We start from the raw sequence: 26907 nt of genomic DNA, 5'->3' as shown, positions 1-26907 counted from the left end.
TTCTAGCTGAATTGAAGCATGTCTTCTGCAGTTAAAAAAAAAAAAAAAGCAAAAATGAAGCATTGATTTAAAGATATCAGGTGTTAGAAAACTGTCAGACAGAATCTCATTCCTGGTCTAAGTTGTCTCATGGTTTTCCTCATGTGGTTCATTGGTCCCTGGGCATCGGTGAACTCTTTCTAATGCAATCATGAAATGTGATGGAGGAAATGAAGTTCTTGGTCTCTACATAGCAACTGACTGGTGTAAAATATCCTTGAAAACTCATATTTCCATTGAAAGAAGTTGGAGAATCTATAAATTTTAAAGATTACTTACCTAGTATCTAAAAGTGCCCAGACTAGACCCTTCAGAGAAAGATGCAAGCAGTTTCACATTCCACAGTTATAAAGTGACGTGTCAGAAAGGGATATTGCTCCTATCCCCACCTCTCATGAAGCTTGTTTATGCCTTGAAGTACAAGTTCATTTCACTTACTTTTGGAGACAACTTTTATTCTGTTCTCTAAATCAGGGTGACTTATTGGAAAACACTAGATTAGCAGTCAGTTTTCTAAACCCCAGCACTGACAGTATCTGACATCACTTTCTTCAGCATCATCCTTCAAAAAACTACTCATTCCAGCCCATAATCATGTGTAAGCTGAACATTCCATAAATATATTGCCTCATAGGTACAACAAAGTTTCTGTGTGCCAAAAGAAGTCAATATTTGCCCAATTTTTATACTGATATCCCAGCCTTACCTGGTGAGTCAAAGATGTGATGTGTCATGCTGGAAGCTGCCTCCACGGGCACTGGGGAGAAGAGGCTGAGCTGTGACACAGTTTCAAATGCACCTTGGTGGAATTGTAATCGGACATCTGTGTGGGGACCTCAACAACTTCCCTTCTTCTCCTTTGTCTGAGGTCCAGTCAATTTTGGTTTGTACTGGCATGTGTCACTGCTGGGTACAGGACACCTCATCCTCCTCATGTTCTTAGTCCTGATGACATTATTAGGCATGCTGGTAAAGCCCAGGCCCAAGCCCAGCCTCTGGGAGGGAAACAAAAATTAGAAGTATAATAGATTTTTAAGTAGGAAGCACTTTTCCCGTGTTGAAGAGTACCAACAGTTCCAAAATAAGAAGGCATATTTTTAGTGATTAGCTGCAGTTAATCCTAAGCATGCTTTAGGCTTTGTATTAAGTCAAACACAATATCCTCTCCTCCATGGAGAAGCGAGACGTGGGGTTTCAGAGTGGGAGAACAAAAGGATTACAAATGAGGTATTTGCAATAATTCCTCCACAGCGGCTATACACGCTACATAATATTTCCCCCTAAACCAGAAATCTGCCTTGAATAAAAGGAAGCAAATGACATTAGGAGAAAGAAGTCATATCTACAAACTGCAGGTAAATCAGAAGTTCATTAGGGGAGTATGCAGAGAAGCTTTTGGAATGTAATTTTGCTACCAACTTGTTTTCACAAGAGTGAAGCAAGGCTTTCAAAAGCATCATTGCTCTAAGTAATTCAAATTACCTACTCTACCTGATACTATCTCTTCCCACAGAGATTACAAAGCACTTAAATTTTTACCCACTTTGTTACAGAAATCCCCGAGGAAGATTTCAATCCATTTGCAAACACTGCTGTGAGAAGAAAAGATATCAGAAGTTTTCAAAACGACCTCCAGCACACCTAGAGTTAAAAGCTTCTTACAAGTATTGTCTCTGTATCATGAAGTTCTTTGTTCAGAAATTTACCACTGTGTCACACAAAAACACCCCACTCTGGACCAAAACTCAGTCTACAGGAGTTCAGCTAAGAAACAATAATTCCTGGTGCTTTGTCCCCTTCTTTTTTCTAACACTGAAATAAAAAAGATCCTATGTGTTCTACTCTTTCCAAGAATGAGTGTACTCCTATTCAGAATATTACTTTATTTTAAAACAGAAAGGTGTGGGCTTATCGATGAGATTGCTGATGATGTTCAAAGCATCAGGTGATCTCTGCCGCGTGGGTGGCCATAGATGGCTCATCTCTCATTCAGAGTCATGTACCCTCTCCTAGGACATCTCCTGTTTTGTAGCAGTCCAAAGCCTTGCTTTTACTTAGGCTGGGCTTGCTCTGGGATCTACAGGGGTGCGTTAGAGCACGGGTCCTTAGGGAAGGTATCGCTCGGTTTCTGTCCCTCCCCATAGAGAGCAAGACCCACACTCTGCAGGGTGCAAATGTACTCTGTACTGACACAAAAGTGCTGGGATATCTTATCCCTCTCACAGCCCAGAGGGGAATTTAGGAGTGTGGCTGGTTTTATTCTGGCTTGCCACGGAGCTGCACCAGTCTCAGTGGCTTGCAGAGTTTTCCACCAGGGGCACTGAAAGAGTGTTTGATTGGGGCAGGTGAGAGCTGGCCTGGCTTCCATCAAAACCATTTCCAGCAAGGGTTTTGTACAGACATACAAGGGGCTCACTGCGCCCAGGTTTGTATGCTGAAGTTTGAGCAACTCTAAACTAAAAAAAAATTTAAAAAGTAGATGCAGAGGAGGAAGACCGTGTGGAATAAAAACGCCCAAAGAATGAAACTTCCCATAAGTGCTACTGCCTGCTGTGCTTCGAAACCCACAGGTGAAAATCCAAGATTCTTTGAACCAGGAGAGCTTTGCCTTCAGCTTTGGTGTACCTAGGCTTCCAGGTGAGGTCACTGCTTTGCTGTCTTTACAGGTCCTCTTGCGCGGCATGCTTGCAAATTTCCTACAGGTCACAGCAGCTGCATGAGGAACCCATGCCATCCTGAAGAGAGCAGGAGGGAAAGGGCAGCAGGGAAGTTGCCAGAAAATGGTCTTTTGGAAGGTGTCCCACCCGTGGAACCAGATGATGTCCCTGGGTGTTGGAATTGGATAGTCTTTAAGGTTTCTCCCAACCCAAGCCATTCTACCACTCTATAAAAAGACACCATCGTGGTAAAGTGGGCAAATGTTGTATTACTGTGTCTGGCTGCTTCCTGTCCTAGCTGCACCTTGCTGCCTGCACGAATCCACATCTAAATCAAAGCTAACTATGCAACTGACCTGCAGCAGACCAGCAGAAAAGGTGACAAAACTGGGGTCTCCTGGAGGCTGACATCTGAGAGAGCAACTTGCTCACCAGCTTCTCTGGGGCTGGCACATGACGGAGTCTCTAAACCCAAACCAAGGCCTTTAGAAAGACCTGGAGCTTCTGAAAATGGCTGTGTTGTATCAATAACTGAGGGAATCACAGAGCTAGAAGGGCAAATACACAAATGCCTTAAAATACAGCATCCATTAAAAAAAAAAAAAAAGAAAAGAAAGAAAGTAAGAAAGCAAAAAAAATGTTAGTGTTCTTCCAGCAGTGCCTCTTGCATTTACTCCAGCACACTATATTTGGTACGGCTGTTTCTGTAGGAGAGCTACTCTCTGACAAGTCCTCACGTAGAAGCAGCAAACCTCCAGGGAGTTTAAGGCAGCTTTTATTTAGACCCACGCTTTGTTATGATACCAAGTTTAGCCTCAGTCATGCTGCTTACTGATATTCCAGTGTCTGTGGATGCTCACAAGCTCAGGGTCCACATGTCTTAGGTTTCATTGATTTCACAGCATCACTGCCCATGCAAAACTCTGCTCCTGTTAATCCAAATCTTTCACTGTAGCTCAGATGTCTGGCAGTGGAGAGAGGGTGGTGGCAATGACAGCATGCAATGTACACTGATGGGGACAGGAACATTGTGTAGCTGTCAGCACAAAGAAAGGGAGGCTCATCTTGCTGCAGCAATATTTGGGACAGAAGGCTGGGAGATCAATTTAACTCCTTTGATGTGTCATATCTTGCTAGTAAAGGTTTAAATGCTATTTCTGTCTGCCACATTGATTTTCATTATCATGGATCCTCTTCCTGAGGTAAAGAATTTCTCTTACAGAAATTTCCTAAACCTGATTTGCTTGTGGTGATGTTATGTTTTAAATTACAACACAAATATGTGCATGTGTATAGGCACTAGCTCTTATTATTCATAAGAAATCTGTGTATGGCACAGTGTACTTTTAGTATTCCATGACAGCAGCATTTAAATTATGTTTTTTCTTAAAAAAAAAAAAAAAAAAAGAAAAAAGAAAACAAATCATAACTCATCCAGCTTGCAAGTAAAACACCATGTCCTGCTGCCTCTCTTCCATTAATCTGGAGACTGGGAGGCATTAAGTGACGCAAGACCTTTGAATCTGCCCCCTCAGAAACTCTGACAGCTCAAAAGACTGAGCGTTCTCCACTATTGTTCCAAAATATCACTTGCACACTCCAAAACTATTTAAGAAATACTGATTTAATCATATACTCCCCCACATATTTGCAACTACCATCACTACTGTGGGTGTTAATATGCTGAGTGGGACAATTGTGGTGTTTTGCTGCTCTAAAGTAATTTTTTTTCCTCATAAATTCCAGGAATGGGTTCTTTCTGCTGTTTTAGCTATTTCATGTAACAAATAATCTTTGCAATAGGAGAATTTGGCTCATCATGCAGATTTGTGTTCTTTATAAGTGGAAAATAATAGCAGACAGTGTTCCTCCCGCATCACTGCTTTTATTCCAGTCAAGGTTGATAAAATATTTCTTGGAGAGAAATGCACAAATCAGCCTGCATGGGAAACATGATGATGATGATGATGATGATGATGATGATGATGATGATGATAACTGCAAGTCTGGGGGTGACATTCTGGTGTAGTGCAGTTCCTCCTCTGTGGCACTTGGGATTTGGCAGATGAGGCTTGATGGGAGACTGATGAAAGTCCTTAAGGCCAAGACGAAAACCATGCATGGTGTTACTGCTGGAAGAGCTGTTTGGAGGAGCCTGAGTGTTCCCAGAATAGTACAGTTCCTCTAACATAGCTACAAGCAACAAATCAAGCTCCAAAGAGATTCTTTTTTTAGGCTTAGATCTAAGGAGGTGGGTGGGGCGACAAACAGTAGAAGAATGACAATGACAAGCAGGCATTCATTTGAAGGAAAGTAATACATCTACTAAACTCTTAAAGACTAACAGCATAAAGCCTTGGCAATCCCATCACTTTCCCCAAATATAATAATATCAGGATTTTGGTGTTCTTAGAAAAAAAAAGAGCACAATGTTTAAGACTACAACATAGCATTTTGCAGCCTTATAGTAATAAAAAATACAATGCAATCTGGAAATATGTAAAATAAGAGCACTTTTTTTGCCTTTTTGTCTGGGCTGAGGTGTTGCAGTTGTTCCTGCACAGTCATATACATCAGCCATGTGGTAGCACAGGGAGGCCCTGGCAATGTAAAAAAGCTAGTGGATTTTGCAATAACTTCACTGTAACTTCATGAAATGTCCTGTACAATTAGCATCCCACAGCATACTTATTGTTTTGTATAGTCACATGATTTAATGCCCCTGGGTTGCATTTTTGAAGAGGTTATTTGGGTGTTTATGTTTTTCACTGGTCCTTGAAGAGTTCACCTTCCTGAGCAGTCTGGCAAATGCAGTTCAGCATGTCTCAGCCCCTCCATGGAAAGAAAGGAAAGATCTTGTGGGTAGACCCAGACATTTCGTTTTCTTAGGCATCAGGTACTTACTCTCGAGACAGCTTAGTTCTCTGGCTTACAGCTGTGGGTTTCCCTGCTGTCTTGGTCGTGTGCAGAAAATACAATCCAATTACTTCTTCCATGTGGAGAAGATGCAGAGAGTCAGCAGTGATAGATAGATCCCTGCAGGGCAGAAAGACCCATCCTCTGAAAAATAATGAACCCTGTAGCAAAGGAAAAGAAAAAGAAAAAAAACAAAGCTTGGAAAAACACAGCTTACAAGTGAAGACCCCACGGCCCTGAGTGAACTGAAGTTGAAAGTTCGTCTAGTTTTGAATCATTGCTCGAGGCTCTCTTCAGAGTCAAAGGGATCTCAGTTCATACACTGGTGACACATTTAATCCTGCTTCAGCTGCTGCAATCAAGCCCAAAGTTTTTAGTGTTTGGGAGGGTTTTGAGTGAAAGCTGATACTGTGTGTGGCGAGAGAGAGCTTTCTTCAATTCCACAGACCTGAAATAATCAGTACCACAGTGTGAGCTCCACTTCATTCAGATGCAGTGTAGGCCGAAACCTCTTTCCTAGTCCTGGATATTCTTCACAGAGGTGCGAGCCTGAACATTCCTGAAGAAAACACTGGCATTATCAATCACAGCAGCACCTGAACAAGTGATCTGATTTTAAAAGTGATGAAATGGAAACTGTTGGTGGTTTTTCACCTCAGAACATCAGACAGTATGTTCACAGCTTTCTCTGGATGGAGGCTTTTGATATTAGCCACTGTTTTGAAATTTTCCCTCTCTTCTATTACGAATGTGGGTGCAAAAACCAGGGTACCACTATTGTTTGCAATAAGAAGCAGTACATACCCATTCATCACTGCTACACTAAGATCACATTAATTATAAACACAGGTAATTGGCTGTCTTTGATGTCATTGCATTCATTATTAGGATTTCTTTACCTACAGCAGAAATCAGTATATTTTGGAATCTTCTTAATGGAAGCTGTTCATTTGGATATGTAAAAAATTGGTGACCTTGCAAAACAACGTCTGACTATATATTTCTAAACTTCTCCCTCCTTCTCAAACCAAATTTTGCCAGTTATGTTTGTGGGAAAAAAAAAATCGTTCATTGTGTGGCAGAGCACAGCTTGGAAAACCTTCCCAATGCTCTTTGCCCAGCTTGTAGATATGGTGATGTTCACTTTCTCGGCTTATCCAGAAGCCTGAACAGACACTATAAATTCAAGGACCCTCTCCACAGTGCATGTGCACTGGTGTAAATCGCAAGCAGCAGCACATACTGTGCCCTCAGCAAAGCCTGGGCTGGGTGATGGCAGCTTTGCCCCCACAGAGGAGCAACTGCATCTGCAGATGGTTTCGGAGAAATCAGAAGGTGGCAGAAGAATAAGGCTCTGTGACTGCAGTCACCTCTGCCCAGGTGTCCTGTACATCAGTTTTGGGTTTTATTCCTGGAGAAGCTGGCAAATACATTTGAAACACACAGGGATATTTTTCAGCCAGTTTAGGCCATGGAGGAGAAGTTTTGTGGGCTCCAGAATAGGTGAGTGCAGTTTCAAAAACCTTTACCCTCTTTTTGTAGTCTGACGCCTAATGATGGTAATTTTTTTAGCCTTTCCATAAGGCTAACAAACATAAGCTTATTAGGCATAAGCATCTGTTTCCATCCATGATGGACCAACTGAATTGCCTCCAAGACTGCTGACATTCTCCTTTTAAAAGTCATTGGCAGCAGCTGAGCAGAATCAAACTATGTTGTGGGGTTTGTGGAAAAAGCAACCCACCACATACACATCCTTGCCCAGACAAGTTGCACTGCATAGATCTCATTTCTCTAGGAATTCAGACTCTAAAAATACTTTATTTTTGCCCTCTTTTTCTATGCATTTCATTCAGCTGTGCTGCAATCACTCTCTGCCAGCCTTTTTGCTCTTGTGAGGCTGGAGAAGTCATAAATATGGCAGGTCCCTTTGAGCGTTAATGCTGGATGCTGTCCATGACTGCTGAGCTGCAGTATGTGAGCCAGCAATACCACAAAGACAGAGTTTATATTCCTTCCCTATTACATATTTGTGGTGTGTAAATCTGCAGAGCAGAAGAAATTTATAGCAAAATGAGTGGTCATGGGGAAAGTAATCTCCATATAAAGCAGTGCCAGATACCTCTCTGTTTGGGACTCCTTCTAGTGGGAAGTTTCCCACCAGGCTGAACAAAACCTTCAGCCACTGCTGTTCATTTTTTTGTGCCTCAGTTTTGTGCCTCACTGACAGGGGGGTCACTGACATTGTTTATCCATTATTCATTTAGCAATGCCTCTGGGAAGCAACTTAATGTCATGTATTTTTCACTTATATGAATTGCAATAAACTGGTTTCTTCTTCAAGCTTGCCTGCACTGGGAAAATTTTCTAAGTTCTTTTACAGCCAGCATAGCTTAAACTGTTTGGAGGCTGCAGCAAGGAGCTGGTAATAGACAGCATGAGGTAAGTGATTGTTTTTTACCAATGTGGCTTCAGACTGTAGCACTGGCTACACTTACTAAAACATGAACTATTAAGACCACATAAACCAGAAATATTTTGGCTTTGTTGAAATACACAGTATCTGTCTCCCTTGGACTGAAAATGCTTCTATTACACAAACTGCTCATTCTCCCTTGAAAGGCCTGGCTTGCAGTGGAAGATTTGAGATTTTCCTTGCTTTGCTTTCCTAGCCTTCTTTAAAGCAGGTTAAGTCAATATATCACTAACAAGCCCAGATGAGATTTCAGTGCAGCCTTTACTGTCAGAATCAAAATTACATGAAGTACTGAATCTTGAGGCAGGGCTATGTGGACAGTCAAGAGGAGGTAGACTCTGATCTGGCGGGTGAAATGCTCCCAATTAAATCCCATCACGTCCGAGCCTCTGTTGGCACAACCAACACATTTGTGCACTAAAAAACTGAGGGGCTGGAAAGGAAAAAAAATTCTCTCTTGGTCTAATAGGAGGGATGTGAATAAATCATAGCTGAAAACATGAAGCAGAAAAGTTTGGTGGATACCCAGGAGACGGAGATGGTAGATCCTTTGTTGAAAGAAGGAAGCTGAGGAGAAAGAGGAGGTGCTACACAGAAGGGAACACTCATGTCTGTCCTCAAGACCTCCTGACATGAGCAGCAGGTCATTGGATGTGGTGGATTAAAATTAATCCTGTAGTTGCAAAGATACATTTTCTGAAGAAGTGAAATCTGCTGAATTTCAGCTGGAGTCAGATGCACACGCTTCACTCTTTTAGACAGTCTCCAAAAATAGGAGAAGCAAGGTGGGTTGTTACAGCATGAGTCCAAGTCCTTGTGTGAAAACACCTCCCTTGGCATGGGAAGCATTTCTACCTCAGGATAGGCATGGCCAGGTTAGGGTAGCAGAGGCCATGCCCACAGAGCCACAATGAGTCAGAAGAGCTCAGCCTGTCCTGGGAGCAGCAGAAAACCCTGCTTTTCCTACAGCTGCTGTATCCCCTCCAAACTGGGCTTCTGGCATGAGGATACAGGGGCTGTGCTTTGCCATGTGCCAGGAATGAGGACACAGGGAAGAGGAGAAGGCAGGAAAATATAGTTCTCTCTCAGCTTTTACCAAGCCATTTTCCTCCAGGGCTCCCCATGAAATCAGGAAGCATGTGGCCATACAAAGAGGCACTAGGACCATCCCAAAGGAGGGAGAGAGCCTCTTCTGAAGCAGAAATCATCTGTATTTCCCTTTGGTGCTCCCATACCTTCTCAGATGGGCTGTGCTCTCATCTCAGGCTACCCCTGGAGTAGGTTTGGCTTCCAGGGTTCCCACAGCTTGGGAAGACAGTAAAAGGTAATTGCAATTGTTCACTGACCTCTGCAAAGAGGCTGGTTGCTCACTTTTCCCTCCCCCTTTTCTTTCCAGGAGATTCAGTAGTCTGCTGGCGAGGGTGCAAAGCCAGGTTTAAATTAGCTCATGAGGACCTCTGTGTGCACTGAGATGAACCAGCTTGTCCTCTTCCTGACCAGGAGAATGCCTGATTCCCCAGCTGGAATTTCTGCCTGGCCAAGTGTCCCAACACAGGACCGTGACCTGTCTGCTGTGGAATGCCCCTGGAAGGAAGTGCCTGCCTCTCTTCTCTGCTCCCCTGTCCCACAGCCAAAGCAGCCTTACACCTCAGGCTCAAAGCGTGGTGCCCAGAGTTAGGGTGCCATGCCCAGGTCTCCCTTGAGCTCTGCACTGAGTGCAAAGGATGCCTGAGGGCACACAGCACCTTTCCATCATCCCAGAATTAGTTCCTCCACAAAACAGTTTTGTACTTGCAGACACTTGAGGGTGTCATGTCCCTCCTTCTTCTTGACTCCCAGAAGCTGAGATTCTCATATAAAATTCAGATGAAGATGGGTTTGGTGGGATACTCAGTAAAAAAAGCATGTTGAATGGTGAGACAACAAATTCTTTCTGTCTCTGAGAAACGACTGTATGTGGTCCTTAGTGCTAGACTGCCCAGATTGCCTGCTATCTAATGAACCCTTATCTTGCCTCTACCAAACATTTGATGTAATCAAGGCTTTACATATTTGCTTTAGTCTATTCTTACTTCAGCTGACAGGGTGGTGAGAACTGCCTCACTAGTTCTCTTGAGGCATTCCTGGTGGCTCTCCAGGTTGCTAAATCATCATCCATGCAGATCCTCTCTGAACTGGTGGCTTAAACACAACTTCCATGCCCTCCCTCAGGTGGATTACAGGATGGGGAGCCAAGGAGTTACTCTGACCACCATGATAAAGGCAGCAGGCCCCTCTCACCCTTACACAGCCACTGCCCAAGCTCAGGTTTGCAGTGGCTTCAGTTCTCCCTATGCAGTCATGATGCTTATGGGCAGCACAACATGGATCATGAACTGTCAGAAAACTTCCCTACATTTTCTCCATGGCAGACAGATGTGTAGGTGGGTTTTGTTTTTCTTTTTTCTTTTTTTTTTTTGTCTCAGAAGCCTGCAGCTTGATGATTCACCAGCACACGCTTTGATGACTCTTACCCTCCAGTGCTGTTTCCTGCTCTGCAGTTACACTGGCTGCCCAGCTGGCAAGCTGAGGGGAAACCTGCAAAGAGAGGGGGTGTGTGCCAAAGGAGCCTTGCAGTGAACAGAGCAGGCTGTGACCGGTGTGCCATCCACTTTTAACATGATCAGGTGTCCCCTTGGAGAGTGTGTCTCCCATGTATACTGCATGCTAGGCAGTACAGTCCTGTGGCACACAGAAATATGGGAGAGCAAAACCCTTTTGAGCCTTTTTTGGAAGCTGCTTGTCAGTGTGTTTCCATCCTGGCCACAGGGGCTGTAGTCCCAGGTGGAATCAAAGATCAAGGTATTTCCCAGCACGTGGACTGTGCTACCCCAGCTTCCTGCTGTGTCCTAACTGGAGGTACAGCTCCAGCCATGGCCCTGTGAGAGGGGGTAGAGGTGATCCTGCTCTGACACAACAGGCATCATCCAGACAGAGCAGGGAATGGCAGCAGCACACCCCTGGAGAAAGAGAGGTCCTACCCAGAGGGAAGGCAGGCTGCAAAGTGCTCTATGTGGGAATTTGAAGCACCTGTATTATATCCACAAAATATCCAGACAATAATTATGGATAACATAATATCAGCTATGGACTACTGAGGAGAGAACAGCAACATTCCTTCTCACAAATGCAAGGTTGATATTTTTTATCCAATTTATTTGCTATGCTTAATTTACAGTCTTTTTCATGTGGCTGTGAAAATACTCAAGTAAGTGTGAATTTCCAACTCCATTTAAATACCTGTACTTATTTTCATCCTTCCCCTTTCAGTAAAATTTTTGGCGGCAGACAAGCTTCTGATGGAAAATTTTCACGCACATCTCCGGGTTTTATTTTATCTGTTATAAATTATTTCATAGCCAAGATATTGCCTTAATTGTTTACATACTAACTGGGGACAGATAATGTGTAGCCTAGGCTTTATTTAGCAACTTAAACTAAAATGTTACTGAGTGGTTGGTAGACAAAACATTACATTGTAAAGGTTTGTTGTTTTGGTTTTTTTCCCTTCTCCTATATTTTACTTTGATTAAAGCTGTACTGAGGTAAAAATGCACATCTTACGCAAAAAGCAATTTACCTCAGCTCTTATTGAAGTTAACCCTACTTATTTGTCCTAGCATAATGTATTTTTTTAGCTGCATTCTAACTGCAGTGCTTTATCATGTGAACCAAGCTAGATTTAATCAAATTCAGTTTGTGTTTTGAATTTTAAGACATTTGTTCAATTAGTTGGAATAAAAGCAAAACATTTGGAAGAAAGATTAAAGCTGAAAAATGCTGTTGCTAAGCTGGGCATCCAATGCTCCTTCTGCACCTTTCTCATCCCAAGATACTTCCCATGCTTGAAAAGGCTCCCCACTCATTTTTTTTTTCTTTCTGTTCCTCAGATTGGTGGTGATGCTCATGGGATGGGGAAGATTAGAGTTATTTTATCAGGTTTCAACAACCAAGGCTAAGACCTGGCAGTTATTCCTCCTGTTGTGTCTGTCATGAGCTTTTTCTGGGCTCTGATGGATGGGATCACATTCAAGCTGGGAACTCTCTTAATGTATTGGAGTCTGTTGGGAAGGCACAGTGCTGCTACCCAGCTCCTCTCTAGACTTTCCAATGCTTTCCTATTACTGCCCTTGTTGCCACCTGGTGGAAAAGTTGCCATTATTCACTCATGTTGGCCCTTGAGACCTGGGTGTGCAGCTCAGTGAGACCAGCACAGGAGCTGAGGGACATTGGGGAAAAAGGTCAGACCCTAACACACATTTCCAGCAGGCAAATTACTTGGTCCTCTCACCTCTCTATTGCTTCCCCTTGTTTTCACCCAGACAAGGTATTTTGGGCTATCAGAATGTTTTTGCTGTGTTGTCCTGCCAATGAAGTACAACATCCATTAATTATTATTTGTATTACTTATATCAAGAAAATTTTATGCTTGTTGTTACTATGTCTTATTTTCCTCATCTGGGAATTCTTACCTAATTTAGCTTAGGCTCTCCAGTTTGAGTGATTTGAAAAGGCCATGGTAAAATAATGGCAAGAAATAAAAATGTGTTAGTGACGTCAGAGTCCACTCTCTCAACTGAGAAGTGCAGTGTTTTCATATTTTGAGACGGTTTCTCATTGAGCTAGACAAGGTGACATTAAACAAATCACACTAATTACAACACAATTTATGTAGAGAGATTTTACTGGCCTGCTAAGGCTTGGCAGGAGCTGTCAAGTACTAATATTTCAAAAAACAGCATTTCCAGCATTCACTTTTTTTGGTCCTTAGGGGAATGGTGCAGCCTGTTGAGTTCTCTTGTTTGTGCCAAGGGAAGCAGAGCCCAGTCCAGGTGCAGAGGAAGGGAGGGCTCAGAGACCACATGGCTTTCAGACAGAGTGACACAGACTGTGCCGTGGCCCCAGGCAGATCATTCCTGAATGCACCCCATGCCAAACAAAATCAGCAGGAATTTCTGTGATCCCTGAAAGCTTTGCACCTCTCTGGCTTCACAGGACCCTGCCATTCTGGGCTGGAGACACTTTACATGGCTGATGCCACATTATATGACTGAGGAAAACATTGTGCATTACCTGCCTTATTAACAGACCAAGGATTAAACACTGAGCTATAAAACCTGCCAACAGCACCATGAAATTTGTTTCTCAGGAGCCTGTAAAGAGCTTCAAGCTTAAACCTGAGAGATATGTAGGGCTTTACTTCCAATTCACTTAGTTTAAGATTGTGTTCCTGTAAGATGGTATCTCCCCTCATCCAGCTGGTGGTTACCTTCACCTTCACAGAGACAACACAAGGGTATGGGGCACCCCCTCCCTGCCCATGCTGGTGCTTGCACCAAAGCTTAAACACTACAGTTTACAAGAAGCCACCCTGGCCTGAGAAGTGCTCAGATGCATCATGCTGATTTTGCTGCAGGGACAGCAGCAGCCTGGTTACAGCAAAAGGTTTGGGAGCAGGGCCAGGAGGAGAAAGCAGGAGGGGGAGAAGGCTGGTATTGGCCTCTCACTGTGAGGGTTTTCTGAATGAGTCTCTGCCATCCCTGTCTGGAAAGGCCTCCACTCCAGGGCCACTGATCACACAAAGACATGGGAATCATGAGAATATTCTGAGTTGGAAGGGACTCAAAAGGACCATTGAGTCCAACTTCTACATGAACGGCCAGTGCATGGAAAGCAAAGCTCTGGGTTAGACCTCTGACTCAGGGAAGAGAGAGGTGCCACAGGGAAGGGTCCTTGAAACCCTGCTGCTTAGAGCTAAATGAGCCCAGACCCTCCCTCTGCTTTTTGGGACAGCTGGAAATAGAAGCCAATTAGATAACTGTCTCACTCTATGGAAAAGCAGAAATGCTCTGGCAAGCTTTTCCTCATGTGCTCAAAGGAAGATGGTGTGAATCAGTGTGAGCTGGACATTCTCAAACAGGCTGGGGGTGAGATGTCTTGCTCTGGAGGTGGGTTCAGGTCCTTCTCCAAAGCTGACTGAACTCAGCTCTGTGAATTGGTAGCTGAATGCAGGGGTCTCCACACTCAGCCAAGTTACTCTCATTCTCCCACAGACATTCATGTAGCCTGTGCCTGGTTTTGGTATCATTTGGAAATGTCTGTAAGCATGGGGATACCTCTGCAGAGCTGGGGCATCTTCTTTCTGGGCTTCTTATACTTTGCTCTGAGCTAGATTTGCAAGCAACTCTGCATCTGTGCTTCCAAAGCTTCATGCTGCCCATGGGGATTTATCCCTGGTGAGTCCTGGATACTTGTGGAAGTTGCTCAGGAGGTAAGCTGTATTTTTGGGAGGGTCATAAGAACTCTAAATGATGTATTTGTCATCAGCTGGAGACAGGAAAACCTTAAGGGGCCTTGGTGGAGGTGGCACTTTTTGCATGCATCAAGGAAATGCAAACTCCTGCCAACCATAATAGCACCATTAAGTCCTGCAGGACTTGTACATCAGCAAGCATCCACAAGAGTTACAAAGAAGAGATTTGAGGGGAAAGGGCAGGGTACTACAAAAGGCAAAGCCTCCATGGGGAATGAATCCTCCTGGTCTCACCGGGAAAAAGAATTCCTGGGAACTGAAAATGATCAGCCCCTTGTCTCAGCAACCTCTGGGGTTTACACCTGACTACCATCAGACACTCTCCTGTAGCAGCCATTCAGAGAGCTCATTTTCCTGTACAGCTGTACCTGGTGACACATGTGATTGTCACTTGCTGAGTATGGGCACCTTTTCACACTTGACTCACAGTTAGTGCAGTGCTACAAGCCAACACAGCCCACAGTTACACAAAAATTCAGCAGGACTGAGAATGCGTATAGCAGGGGAAAATGGGTCAGAAGAGTTATTTCAAGCAGATGTCGGTGATAGATGTTGGTAGCAACACTAAGTTATCAAAAGGAAACACATATATATATCTTTTCAGAATAAAAAACGAGCATCTGCACTTCAACAGGGTTTAGTGATTGCTAAATGGCTCCATTGTCAAGTGAGAAGCTTTATGAACAGAAGGGTTTACATGAAGCAGTTGTTGTTTACACCTGAAACTAGTGTACAAATAAAGCCATCATTCTTTGCTGCCAATTCTCCTCTGCTCTGAGCCAGAGCAGCCTGTGGAGCCACATGACAGCCCTCCCTGCAATTGTTCCTCGCAGGTGTAGCTTTTATATGTGTTTGCTAATGGTTGTCCAGGTCAACTCACACGCCGAGTCCCATTTAATTCAACAAAGCACTGTGCTAAGAAAAGCAGGGAAGGCATTTTCAGAAAAGGGAACTTTGGCCTTGGACAGCAAAAGGAGAGCGTGGAGTTAATTTTCTGCTTTGGATTGCCCTGCAGAGGAGTTTAGCTTTTTCCAGTGAGTGTCAGGGGAGACCAGGGACAGAGGACACCACAGACAGAAGTTTCCATGTGCACCTGCCTCCCTTGCCTTGCCTTCCACAGACAGTAAAATCACAGCCCCACAGACTAAATTTCAACTGGATAAAAACAAAGCCTAAATTGTAAACCACTAAAACATTAGTCTGAAATCCAATCTTCTTCTCCCTTCCCATTTCTGTACCTTTTATACAACTACCACCATCATCTCTTTCTCTTGTCTCTTTCTCCTTGCTAAGGAAGGACACGTGAGGTTCCTTCACCTTGAGAAGATCAGTCCTGGGAGTTGTGACCCTCTGGTACCTCTGGCTGCAGCTGCACACCTCCTATGGTGGCAAACCTCAGCTGCTATGGCAGTGCTGGGGAGCCCTAGGGATCTCAGCACCAAAATAAGCCTGGGGTGAAAAAGTGTCACTGATGGAAGGGATGAGAATGGAACCAAGGCACTAAAACCCTTCTGATGCTCACTGGGTGCTTGCATGAGGAGAAGGAGCACAAGGAGGTGGTGGGAAGGGAGGAAAGTCTGAGAAAGGCAATAAAGAGGGGAGATGGGGGCTGGAGAAACCCCAGGAAGAAGGAAATGGAGAAGCAGAAAGAATTAGCAAAGCAAAGAGGTATTGATGGCAGTAGGAAGCACCATTATACTGTGCCGCATAATTGTAACGAAGTGCTGTCACAGCTACACCCACAAGCTGGATCATAGAAAAACTTCAAATGTGCTGCTTAAACCAACAAGTTTGGCCCTTTTTCTTTTCACTTCTCATTGAGAAAGGAGGACTTTGGTCATGTCTTCAAGGCCTTTTTTTCTAGAAGTTAACATTTAGGAAAACAATTCTCACCAAGCTGTGTGACTCAAAGAACTGGGGCACTGGGGGAAACATCAGCTATCACAAACCTTACCACTGAGTGGCAAGCACTAACGAGTGGGGGATTAGGTTTTCCCTAGACCTGCCCCTTTAAGTTTCTGGTAGCTTTAATCTAGTAGCAGAGAATTGACGTGGGAGGACAGATCACATATTCCCTCCTGGATACTTTCCTTTTGTAGTTGCATGTGATGCTGTCATTTAATCTTGACTAGAAATGGGAACTGATAGTTTCTCTTTTTGTGGGGAGCATGGATAGGTCCCATCCAGGCATTCTCAGCCATCCACAGATTTGAAGAGGCAGTGGGAAACTGGGTCCAGCCCCCAGCTATCGTGGCTTCAGGAGCCAGTTTCCAAGCAGATGTTATGCTGGGGCTCACTGCAGCCTAGGCACACATGCAGCAAAAAGCCAAGACACAGACCCATAGCCCACCTGTGGAACACCACAAGGTACAGTGTTGCCCCCCTGGCAAGCTTTGTTTAGCACTCAGAAACTCCTGACAAACCATAAAAATCTTCAAACCGTGTCTGGGAAAAGTTTCCAAATGGAGAAAGAGCATCTATCTTAGAGAAATGCAGGCTCTATCCAAAGCCAAAAAAATCCAGTTTCCCATTCAGACACCAGGTGAGAGTCAGCCCCAACCTTCAGTTTCATAAAGGCAAATCCAGAGCTCTGCATCCCTTTAGACAATGTGAAAAGTAATTTGGTCATTTAAAGATAATCCAGATAAAATGAAGCTCATCCTAATCTTTCATCCAATGAGACATTTGATGTATTTGAAAGTTTATATCATCTTTTAAAATCACTGTGGCTCACTTGTAAAGTCTGAAATCAGCACACACAGAACAAATCCCTTCATGGAGGTTCAGTTTCTTGGAATGAAATTAGACTAGGAGGTATCTGTAGAGACAGATACACAAAATAAAACAGGCAGGGTGGCTTACAGTGATGTATACTGTCTGTAAGGGAATACATCAGTGGTTCCCCATATAAAAAACACCTTTCTATAACTATGGCATGCATTAAATGACACTTTTTAATGCATTTCTTTCTTCTCCAGTAAGAAAAAGTGATTTCCCTGGATATCATACTTTCCTGAGCCAAAGCCCATGGGTGGCATTGTCATCTGTGCCGCTGTAAATATTTCTGTTAGATCTCTTTCTGAGCATTCTTCCTCCAAGTTGACATGATCAAAAGCAGCAAATACAATATGTCTTCAGTCTACTTCCTTGCTTACAGGTGCTCTGTCTCCTGAAACATATCTTACAATCATGATGAGTATGGGCTGGAAGACATCATCTTTAAATTCATTAATAAATGTATTTTTATTATAAATTAGTCCTATGCTAGATTAGACTACAGATCTTTCCATTAAAGGTAAACCATTCACTTTTCCATTTTACTTTATACAATACTGAATATTTTCTGAGATTTGATAGATCAACCAAAGCCACAGATACATCAACTCTCAAACAAGTCTTCATCATTCCTTAGAATTCTTTCTCCCTAGAAAAAAGCCAAACTAATAATTCTTGCCTACTGTGTTCAACTACATTTAAACTGTTGACTACCCAAAAGGTTTACGCAGCAAGACTCTGCTAGATCTGAAGCAGCTCCTGATGACACCAGGTACCACTCTAGAGTCATGACAGCTCTGCTCACCTTTTTCACCCCAGGAAGACAAAATAACCCCCTCCAAGAGACAGTGCTACTCAGTTGGAAAGATTTTCCATCAGACACAGCAGAGATTTGGCAGAGGCCCTTGTTGGTATAGTCCCCTCTTCAGGAGTTCTCATGGGCTTGTGTTGAGGCCCTTCTGGGCTCTCCATCACACCCCCATCTCTGAGGGCTCCAGGTCCACTGGGTGACACTATTTATCCTCTGTGTTCTTCCACCCAGGTTTGTATCCAGCATCTGAGAACATTCTGCTGACTGAGTTTCATCTGCACATCTACAGAGGATTTACAGCTGCTTCTGCATGGCTTCCTGGCTGTACCAGCTCTGGTTTCCCACTCAGCATCCCCTTTCTGCTTGACCGTGGATGGCAAGAGAAGCCAGTCAGCAAGCCCTTTCCTTTTTCAGCTGTTTCCCAGCAAAAGAAACATTAGCATGTCAGACTGCCAGACAACACACCACAGAGATTCTCCCACATATTGCTTCTTTCTTCCTTTTTTCGCATCAAGAGCTAAAGAGGTGGGTGACAGATTTCCAATGGAGGAGGGGGGAAATTATGCTGAGCACTGCTATTGTGACCTCTCTGTCTTTTACACTTGAGCAGAAAGGGGCCCTGCAGTGAGGCACTAAAACCAACAGCCTATTCAAAAAGCCCCTAGGTAATTAGTCATTAAAAAATAAAATTAAAAAAAAGAAAACTAATTGCAATCTGCCAAGAGAGTAGAGAGGGCTTTAAAAGGGTATACCTTTATAGCCATAAATCACTAAAGAAGAAGAATTACAGGGTAATGTACAAAAGGTCAATGGAATAAAAGCAGTGAAAGAGACACCTGAGCTTCCTTGAAGTCACCAGGGAAGCACCTGTGCTCGGTGTGCTCGCTGCATATACATGCAGCTGGATAATTGCTTGGTTAGGAACTGAAATAGCAGCATGTGAGCATCATCCAAAGGAGCAAGTAGACACACAGGAAAAAAAAAATCACCAGTCCAGCCTTGGGCAAAATTTCGCTGCATGCAGAGTAGATCAACAATTTATTTCTGAAATTTACACTTTGTAAAGCATAAATAAGCAGGGAGGATCAGTGTGCACTCCAGCAATGCACATCCCCTCTGACAGACACTGTGTTTGGCTCACTCTAATGAGGGCAGCCCCAGAAACAAGACTACAGTACCTGCAGGAGCTGTGTGCTCTCACACTGCTTCTTTTTTTTAACACACAGCTCGATTAATCTGAAGGTTAACTTAATTAAGTAAAGCTCACCTCCTTATCAGGCTCCTCTAGGCTTTAACAGCACACCAGGTACTGTGAGGCCATTCATTAGGCCTTACAATGTGCCTCTCAGCCAGGTAAATATGTGCTAATTGCATTTCACTGAAGGGTCCAGAAAAAGGCAGAACAGTTAAGGCCAAAGTTTTGAATGTCTGGCCTTGGAAGTTGTGTAGTAACCCCAAGGAAAATCTGGGTGAGGGAATGAATTCCACAGCACCTGTGGGACCATGGGAGTCGGACAAAGGAGGAGGAGGTGACCAGAAATGAATCCTTGCACAAAACACCAATTTGTGTGCTGCACCAAGCTCTTGGGGCTGAGGCTGACTGCAGAAAAAGCACAGCCATGCTGCCCTGCAGCTGGGAGGCCCCAGGGAGCCAAGGGCTCTGGGATGCTGTGATAATACAATACATATTGTTTCTGATCATTTTCAGGTCCTGCTTTCCTCTTAGAAAAAACTAAGGAGAGCTCACACCCAGCTTGTGTCACCCCTGGCAGGGTGGTCACAGTGCAAAGCCCCATGGAAACCCTATGTGCCAACACACCCCCTGTCACCTGCATGCAGGGAGGAAACCAAGTGACCACAGGCCTGTGCCTCTCTTGCATGCCAATGTGTTGGGGACAGTGCAGCATGGAGCCCAGGGACACATGCATGTGAACACTGGAGACTGGGGGGAACCGTCTCTTGTTCCTACATGACAAAGAGAGTTTGTCCTGCTGTCCTACAGTCATATATACTGCAGCAAAAGAAACCTTAAAGAATGGACAAGGTCACCAAAAGAGAAAAACAAATCTGAAAGAGGGTTTTCAAGGCGTCCTGCCTTGAATCCATGGCCCAGTTACAGTCTTCCTGACTGTCTGCACATTCCTTTCCTCCATTTTTCTTTTCCTGTAAAAGACAAATGTAATGCTTATTGTTGCAAGGAGTGCAATGCTATAATCAGGTTAAGAAAACAATTGACTGAATGCTGACATATATTCCTAAAAACTTAATTCTGAAAAGCTTCAGTTGCTCATTAGGGACACTTGTCTTGTTTACAATGTCACTTCTGTTACAAGTGTTTTTAAGAACAAATACTTCTGGGAATGAGAGAAACCTGACAGTCTTATGAATTTGGCATGCAAATTGGCCAGGCAGATTCAGCCTTTGTTCCCTTCCCTATGGGTGCTAGTAAAAGGAATGTGCATTGGCCTTGTTTGAAGAAAGAGAAAGAAATGAGAAAGAAACATGGAGAGAGGAGCAGGGAGGAGGAAAACATGGACCTAGAGCAGTATGAGGAGTTAGCAGCAGAGGTGGGAAGAGCTGTTTGTACATCACTAGTACGCTGCCTCTGTTAGCATAATGCCAGTTCTGCACTTGCCTTGAAAATACATTCCTTGGTGCTGCTTAATTACTGCAGTTGCTGAAGTTCCAGAGACAAAAACGTCTCGTAACAACCCTGCTTTCATCTTCTCTTCAGCATTTTCAAGAATGCACCACCTCCCACCCCAGCCAAACCAGTCATATTAACCTTTTCCAGCTTACTTCAGAGCCTCCTCAGGAATTTTTATACTGATTTACATGAATCAAAGTGGTTGCTTTGAAAGCTGATTTTCCCCATATGGTGCTGCTTTGGAGGTAACCTCAGGAGCTGGTTAAGATTTTCACTTTCACATACTAGAACTGAATCCATGTTTTAAGGAAACCTTTCTCTCACTGTCATGCTCATATTTACCTAATTTTTAAGCAAGAAAATATTTCTTTTGAAAAAATGAAACTTGTTGTAGTCCCAATCTCTCCAAATTTGTCCTAGAGGAACAGCTACACGCACCTTGACACAGGAGATCAGCAGCCAATAATTGTGGAGTGAAAGTGTCTCTTCACTGCCTCATCTTGAGAGGTCCAGGGAACACATGGATTTGCAACTTTAAGGAGTCTCTCCAATCTTAGCCATTTATTAGGGACTTTAGGTATCTCCATTTCAGTACCTCTGCCCTCAAATTAAATCATGTGTATTGAGCAGCCTAACCAAAGTAGCAGAGCTCTGCATGGTGTGCTGACTCTTTTTCTAAACCAGAGCCTTTGGCATGTGAGGTCTCATTCAGCCAACAACACAGCAGAGGTCAATGATTCAAAAGTGTCCTCTCTAAAACAAGAAGGACCCATTTTACTGGCAAATCACCAGCAGCAAGAGATTAAGCTAATACTGCAAATAATGAAAGCATGACAAAAGCATAGGTTTTCTCCCCTTGATCCCATTATTATATTTCCTGGTATAAAAACTATAACCTGCCTCCTTCCAGCATTATCCTTATTTTTAGAAGAGCTAGGGTTCTGCCCTGAATTTTGAGGGGATGACTTTGCAGTAAAGAGCCAAGGGGTTTATGCAGACCTCTTGTGGCTCACTGGAAAGGTCAGGAGGAGAGGTCTGCGTAAGCCCATGAAGCTCAGGGTGGTATGCCAGCAAGATGGAGCTGAGAAGTACATGCTGAGGTAATCCTGTAAACATAACCGTAAAGCAAAACAAAACAGGAGCAGAGGGAGAGTCACTTTGTTGATAGAAGTGTAAGTGAAAATATTTTGCCAAACTGTGTGGGACTGCCAAACCCACAAATGATTTGACAGTCCCTCCCACTGCAGGGCTTGGAAAATATATTCTCAGTTAAGAGCTACATGTGCTCCTAGAAACCTATAGTTTAGCCTAAAAGTCAGTCTGATAAATTCACACACAGGCTAGGTGGGAGCAACAGAATAGAGATGGGGAAAAAAAGAAACTAATTAAGGCAAAATACACTTGGGACTTCTGTGGTGGTAGAGATACTGGGCGCTATTAACAGTCAGCAAGATTGATACTGGGGGCGCCTTTAGAAAAGTCAGCAGATAATAAGAAACAGCATTAAGAACAAATTGAGGTGGATAAAATTTACTGCTGTCTCCACTGAGACTGCAAATGGAAAACTTGGAGAGAGCTGGTGAAAATGCTAAAAGAGGCCAAACAAACAAATTCCACTAGCACCAGCAGAGTGGTTTTAAATCATGTCCTTTAATAATCTACCATTCGCATTACTGTAACATGTCATTGCATTATTCTGGTCTGCAAACAATTGTTGAGTTCCCAACTTCTGCTGCTGGAAAAAATGATGACCTGGGGGAAGGAATTTTTGTAGTAAATACCTCAGCATGAATAATAAGATGAGGTTATTTAAGCGACTGTTCCTTGAAAAATTAGCCTAACTTCCTAATAACTGTACTACATAGCTTAAAGAAATCTAATTTTATCTCTGCTTCCCACACAGTAAATCTCCCTATCACATTCTTTCCTTGCTTCATTGCTATTTCTTTGCTTAATAATCACCTACTTAAAAGACTGGGGATAATATTAATAATGGGCAAATTAGATACACAGAAAAACAATGTTTTCTGTACTTTCAGAGATACCCAGCATGACAACCAAAACCAAGGCTTGAGGAGGGAGCACTGAATCGTAGGCAGGCAGCAGGGGAACAGGGCAAGGATTCTGGCTAACTTAGTGTTGAGCAGACAACATTAGTCAGCGTTGCAATGCTGAAATATTTAACAACGGGAGCGGCACTCCCCTTCAGCATTTTTCTCCCATACACTAATTAGGCTATAATATTATGAGCACTTCCTTTGAGGCTAGGCTTTCCTCTTAGCATGACTCTTGGTAGGCTGGGCAAAGCTAGGTTATCACTGTGATGAAAAAACTGGCACTACATTTTGCCTCAGTCTCCTTTATTATTTTTTTCAAAGTTCTATACAAAGCCACTCACATGCCCAATGGCTCAATCTCACTTCCAATTAAGTCAATGATAAAACTCACATTGACTTAAATGGAAGCAAGTTTGCATCCCAGTCAAGGCTTTTAACAGTCAGACTACTAATGGGGAAAGTAGAAAGAGTTAGAAAATGTCATCATCTCTTTTCTTAGGAGCAGTAATTCAAAGTGAATAGAGTAGGCATGTTCGATTCGAAATTATTTTCAGGGAGAAAAAATACGTGGTGAGTCTATTTATAATGCAGTGATTCAGCTCTTCTTATAATACTTGGGGATGGTTCTGTGGCAGAGAAGAAGGCAGAACATAAGAATTATTGACTCTCCCTTGAAATAGTTTGCAAGGACTTTCTTAGCCCTTACTATATTCAGCCCTTACTATATCACCTAGCCTGTGCACTGCTAATAAATGGTTTTGGCCAATTAACTTGGTTATATTGGAGTTCACTGCTGAAAAAAGAGCAAAAGACCTGGAGCGCCTCAAATGCTTCCTCAGCACTGGCTTCTGCTAAGGACAGAGAACATATGAGGCCAGGGAAAAAGACAATTTTGTTTTTCTTTTTATAACATTGGCAAAACTAAGCAAAAGGAAGATATTAGATTACCAATGGCTGCATTAATGTCAATTTTCTTGCTTGAACAAACATACTTTTGGAGCAGGAAAGGTAATCCATAAATAAAAAAGCCTTTGAAGACAGCCAGGCAGAGACACCCAGCATTTAAATTTCCCATGAACCTTTCAAAGGCAGATAATTCCATTCAACCTCCCCAGCCTCAGTGTGATTCCCACTCCTTACAGAGGGCATAGGCACCCACACAGAATTGTGGGTGGTAATACCAATTTCTCATGCCTTCTCCCTTCCCCCTATCCTACGGAGGATGAGGGATGCAGGGGTCAGAGTGACTAAGCCGCAGTCCCCAGCACACAGGGGCTTCTGCTGGCAGGGAGTGACAAGGGAGGACATTGTCACCAGGTCAGTGTGCTGCAGAGAGTCAGTCCCCAATGGAGACTCAGCTCAATTCCAGCATGCATGGAGCTGGACAGCTGCCACAGGAACCATGCAGCTCCCTGCCTGGCACTGCCCCAGTACACACAATGGAGGCATTCTGGGGAGGATGACACCATGGAAAGTTTGGAACCTTCTGCCAGCTGGATTTGGTGTTTCTTTAGGACACCCACGACAGCCAGTTGTATCTGCACTCTGTGTGTTAGAACAGGGAAGCCTGGCCTGGCCTGCCCTGCCACAGTGTTGAAAGTATTTTCTCATTATTCTGGGTATTGTTTGTTTGTCAGCTGGTGGATGCTTTCCACCTGTAGTTATGTCTTTCATCTCAGTGCCTCTTCTACTCCTTGCTTTTCCCCTGCTAGCAGAGTAGAAGGAAATGTGTTTGCCTTTTGCAATGTTTATTATCAAATTCAAACAGAAAACACTGAACTGTAGCACTGCCTGAATAACCTGGTGTGATACACCCACACAGGGGGGAGAGGTAAAGAGAACAGTGTTTGTGAATGACATTCAGGTTCAGCTTGCAGGTTTGCAACTCTTCTGAAAAACTGAAATGACTCCTGCAGCAAAGACAGTGAGCAAAGTTTCATGACCCATTCCTTTACAGGGAAGCCAGGTGGCTCAGCAGAATTTGATGGAGTTGCTCAGGAGGAACACAAGGGAAACAGGCGTCTCTGACATCGGCTCCCAAACATTTGCATCTCTTCTCTCCTCAGCCCAAGATTTGGGGAGTACACCTGCACACACCCACACATACTCTGTTTTTGTCTCCTTTTCTGCACCACTCTCCATTTCAAAACTTTTTTTATTATCATGGCTTCAAAATTCAAAATAGTCCCAGCCTCCTTCTGCAAATAAAGCAGAGATTGTGTCTTTGCATTTCTGCCAAATGCTGAGGGCCAATGGCATTCCAAACATCCATAAAGTTGAAATAGTAGGTCAGTACAAGTACACACTGCAAAATCTGGGAGAGGAGGCAGTGCAGTCTTGCAGGATGAGGGTTTGGATCTCCTCCTCTTCCTCTGTGCCTCCCTCAGCCCCTGACTCTTCCTCGTTCCCTCCCAGGCCCCTTAGAGCAGAATGACTGACATGGTGGCCTTTGCCCACTCACATGCTGCCTAATAGGATACCCTAATCCCAGCCTGATTCCATTCTGCTCCAGCTACACCACACAACCTACAGACCCCCTCTGGGTCCATACAGCTCAGAGCTCTTCCCAGCACAGTGATGGTGAGGAAAATGTACCAATGGCATTGTGCAGAAAATCCCAATTCTCTCTTCTACTGCTGGCTCCACCAGCAGTTTCTTTCTCTTTGGAGAGCAGAATCAAGGGAGAAAAGCATCAAAAGTGCAGTGAGGCCAGACAGGAGTCTGTGCTTGAGGTGAGAGCACCCAGCAATTGGCACAGCCTGGGACTAAGTGCATGAAGATCAGCAATGCTGCCACAGTGTCACCGTGTCAGCCAGGAGGAGGATGCATGAGGATTCAGGACGTGGCTTGTACTGCCACGAAAGCCACTCTGCCTTTAAAAAGGTAGGTAACTTGGAATAATGTCCTCTCAGAGCTAACTGGCTTTGCAGGCCAGTGTGAAGAGGGAAAAAATATCCCTCCTCATTTTCCTCCTGCCACAGGCACCAGTCACTCACCTCATCACTCCCACTGGGAGTCTGTCAGCCCTCTGTTGGATTTACAGGTTTTCTCTGGCAGATCTTGCCTTGCCTCCTTCCTTTGCCTGCAGCGAGGAGGCACCTACCCACAAGTGGTCTGCCTTGCCTGGCCTGGTCCCATTCAAGGAGCACCACATGATTGCCAGGCCTTTTTGGCAAGGCTTAATTTACAGGGACAATCTCTTTTCTGACTACTGCAAGTTCACCCAAGGCTCTTAATGGATGTTTCCCCTGAATCATGACTACTGGTAAACATTCTTCATTAAAGTACAAAATTAATCTCTGCTGAATACATGCGATGCAGCCTGAAGCCCACCTCAATCTCCATTAGCTGCGTCGTTCTTGCAGCCAAGAGAAATAAGATTTATTTTAGTCAGTAAAGTGAACAAACACCACCTGTGAACCACTCAGGAAGCTGACCTGAGCTAGAAGGTGACATTTTTACTGTTCCTTTTTGACTATAACGAAGGCTAATGGTGCATGGATTATTATTTTTCCAGCAAAGCCGCCTTTTTCAGTTGAAAATGAGGTTTTTGTCAATTAAATTCTCAGTGCATCAAAGACACATAGACCATACATATGATAATTCAATTGAAAAACACTGAAAGGAGCTTTAAAGAATGGCACTGTAAATTACAGAAAAGATTTTTCTGTGGTTTGAGTAATTGCCACTTTTGTTCTCATGCTCTGTGTAGTGATCACAGACTGATTCAGGCTGCAAATATAAACAGGTCCCTTTGCTTTCCAGGAAAGTCACTGGTCGAAGTAACTTATACAGTGCCACTTCTTTACAGATAAACAGGCTAAGTCGGCTCCTTATCCTGTCAGTATGGAGCTCTGACAATCACTAAGTTCCATGTTTTGAAGACAGATGGAAAAACTCTTTCAGTGAATTGCATGGGACTTACAGAGCTTAAGTAGAGCTCAAATGAAGACAAGGGTGGCTCTTTATTGCATGTCTTTTTCACGGTAAATGCAACTCCTTCAAAGTCCAGAGCCTGTAAGAGCGCAGGCCTTTTCCATGTTTGTTGCCAAACAGGTTTCTGCCAGCAAAGTCAAACACGTATGTGCCAAGGAGACAATTCCTTCCCACTTTGTCCTTCAGGATACACTGTGCTGGATTTCCTGCACACAGATGACAGTTAAAAATATAGTCAAGA

At 43.7% G+C, this 26907-nt stretch overlaps 1 long non-coding RNA gene across 2 annotated transcripts in view; it reads right to left on the bottom strand.

The window, feature by feature from the left end:
* Positions 1–723: 723 nt before the first annotated feature.
* The window catches only part of LOC127059293 (uncharacterized), a 70768-nt gene continuing 44584 nt past the window's right edge, over positions 724–26907 (bottom strand). For both annotated transcript variants that reach the window (XR_007776956.1, XR_007776955.1), the window contains 2 exons: positions 5601–5773; positions 724–1034 (listed from right to left, as the gene is read on the bottom strand). This is a non-coding gene — a long non-coding RNA (uncharacterized LOC127059293). The remainder of the gene's footprint in view (positions 1035–5600; positions 5774–26907) is intronic.

This window comes from Serinus canaria, chromosome 2, assembly GCF_022539315.1.
Source record: "Serinus canaria isolate serCan28SL12 chromosome 2, serCan2020, whole genome shotgun sequence".
In the NCBI taxonomy this organism is placed as follows: Eukaryota; Metazoa; Chordata; class Aves; order Passeriformes; family Fringillidae; genus Serinus; species Serinus canaria.
This window is presented reverse-complemented; position numbering and strand designations above follow the sequence as displayed.